The following is a 2,969-nucleotide window of genomic DNA, read 5'->3' on the forward strand; positions in this document are numbered from 1 at the left end:
AATCAAACCTAGAAAAATACACGCATGTGAAATGCTAGGACTTTAAAACAAAGATATTAACATTGCACTTGGAACATCAGTGTGGTAAAGAATCCCATAGATCTGCACCTCATTACTTTGATGGAATATTTTTATTAATGGATTTTTCTAATTGACTTTGTAAATAATTTTATTTTCTACTTTTTCAATTGTTTTACATGTAACCTTCTCCATAACCATTCCATTCCAAGCAATTCTATGGTTATAAAAATAGGTTCTTTATTCATTCAAGTACAGAAAAAGAATCAAATTGTCTAATGCATATTCTGCATTAGTAAGATTTATTTCCTTTTTTTGAGGGGAGAATGAAAGACATTGTTTAAAATATACTTTTAAATCTTACAAATGAGAAAATTGAAGTGGAATGTTTCCCTTTTTTATTTTTTTGCGTTCTTTCTTTTCTTTCTTTTTTTTTTTTTGATATGGAGTCTTGCTCTGTGGCCAGGCTGGAGGGCAATGGCACAAACTCGGCTCACTGTAACTTCCGATTCCGTGGTTCAAGTGATTCTCCTGCTTCAGCCTCCTGAGTAGTTGGGATTACAGACAAGTACCACCATGCCCAGCTAATTTTTGTATTTTTAGTAGAGATGGGGTTTCACCATGTTGGCCAGGATAGTCTTAATCTCCTGACCTGGTGATCTGCCCGCTTTGGCCTCCCAAAATGCTGGGATTACAGGCATGAGCTACTGTGCCTGGCAAAAATGGAGCTTTCTAAGTTTCATGGTGGCACAGCCCTTTGGCTATCCTGCCAAGATCAGTCCTAAAGTCTTATTCCAGTACTAAATTATCAAGTTTCCCAAAATGACCATGAATCCTGGAACATTTTTCCTTTTTCTTATTCCCTCCCTAATTAATAGATAGTTAATCCTGTTGCTTTATGTAGGATTAGCAATAATAACAGCAACAATAATAGATGTCCGTCATTATTACAATTCATTATTTCCATGGAAAAGCAGAATACGTGAGAAAATCACAAAATAGTCATAATGTATACTATCGTTTTGTACTTTATAATATATGCAGTTTGGCTTACTCCTCAAAAACAATTACATAGACAGTGAAGATTTTATTCTTCCAATGCTAATGAAATAGAAATAGGGGCTCGGAGAAGGTCAATAAGATATGCAAGGTTACTGTATTAGTCCGTTTTCACACTGCTCATAAAGACATACTCAAGACTGGGCAATTTACAAAAGAAAGGAGTTTATTGGACTTACAGTTCCACGTGGCTGGGGAGGCCTCACAATCATGGCAGAAGGTGAAAGGCACCTCTCATATGGTGGCAGACGAGAAGAGAGCTTGTGCGGGGAAACTCCCCCTTACAGTAACCATCAGATCTCGTGAGACTTACTCACTATCACGAGAACAACATGGGAAAGACCTTCCCCCATGATTCAACTACCTCCAACCGGGTTCCTCCCACAACATATGGGAATTATTTGGGTGGGGACACAGCCAAACCATCTCATTTACATTGTCAGTAAATGGCAGAGTTAGATTAAAAATCTAGGCATCCCCTTTTTTTTGTCTGACATCTTAGCAAGGCTGCGGTGTCCTCTGCTGCTCTCAGAGCTTGGCAATGCCGCCCAAGGACGACAAGAAGAAGAAAGACGCCGGAAAGTCGGCCAAGAAAGACAAAGACCCGGTGAACAAATCCGGGGGCAAGGCCAAAAAGAAGAAGTGGTCCAAAGGCAAAGTTCGGGACAAGTTCAATAACTTAGTCTTGTTTGACAAAGCCACCTATGACAAACTCTGTAAGGAAGTTCCCAACTATAAACTTATAATCCCAGCAGTGGTCTCTGAGAGACTGAAGATTCGAGGCTCCCTGGCCAGGGCAGCCCTTCAGGAGCTCCTTAGTAAAGGACGTATCAAACTGGTTTCAAAGCACAGAGCTCAAGTAATTTACACCAGAAATACCAAGGGCGGAGATGCTCCAGCTGCTGGTGAAGATGCATGAATAGGTCCAACCAACTGAACATTTGGAAAAATAAAACTTTATTAAATTAAAAAAAAAAGTCTAGGCGTCTGTGCTCTGCTGCTGATTTGCAGGGGGTTCACACTATCAAGTTCCCTAATTCTGAAGCTACATTCACTTTGAAAACACAGGTGAGTCAAGTATGGACCAATCTGAAATTCAGAAGCTCTGAATTCTTCTGAGTACTCCCAGCCTGATTTAGTATTCTAAGGCGATATGACATCATAGTTAAGGGCATGGACCCCAGAGGCATGCAGACCTTGTTTTGCATCCCTAATTCCTCCACTTGCTAGCTCAATGAGCTTGAGCAAGGTGGTTTCAGTCTTAGTTTTCTTCTCTGTAAATGGAGACTTTCATGAAACTTAAATGAGATAACAAATGTAAAATTCTTGGCCACAATAAGTGTTACATTAATCGTTGCTACTAGTATTTTACTTTATGCTGATTTCTCTTCTCCCACTAACACTCTGCAACTGTTAATATGTGTATAAAAGTTTCTTAGAGGAAAGAAAATGAAAACACATACAGGTTTCATCACACACAAAAAACTGAACACACATGGAGACTTTTTCCCCCAGGGACTTACATTCTACCTCTTGGAATTACTGCAAAGTCCCTTGAATCCAAATGTAACATAGCATTTCTTTGGGCTGAATAAATAATACATCTTGCTTAGCCATGTGACTCCATTTTTTAATCTCTAGGTTTTTGCTCTAATAATAAATAAATTTAAAGCTTTACTAAAAAGCTGTATTGAATTCCATTATGAATTTTCTTGCTCAACAAATAGTTTAAATAGCATTATAATTATAGATGGAGTAGGAAGGCATTGCTTTGTGAAAATATTTAACATTATTCAAAAGGGATGGAAATCAATGTTCTAGGGCATTTTAGCTTTCAAACTTTAATCAACATGAATTTATAAGATTTTTAAAAATTATATAGTCTTACATTG

General features: G+C 38.0%; 1 pseudogene across 1 annotated transcript; it reads left to right on the plus strand.

The window, feature by feature from the left end:
* Positions 1-648: 648 nt before the first annotated feature.
* LOC101008740 lies at positions 649-2,054 on the plus strand (annotated as a pseudogene). Its single transcript, XR_648162.4, has one exon. The product of XR_648162.4 is annotated as a 40S ribosomal protein S25 pseudogene (transcript).
* The last annotated feature ends 915 nt before the right edge of the window (positions 2,055-2,969 follow it).

This window comes from Papio anubis, chromosome 5, assembly GCF_008728515.1.
Source record: "Papio anubis isolate 15944 chromosome 5, Panubis1.0, whole genome shotgun sequence".
Lineage (NCBI taxonomy): Eukaryota > Metazoa > Chordata > Mammalia > Primates > Cercopithecidae > Papio > Papio anubis.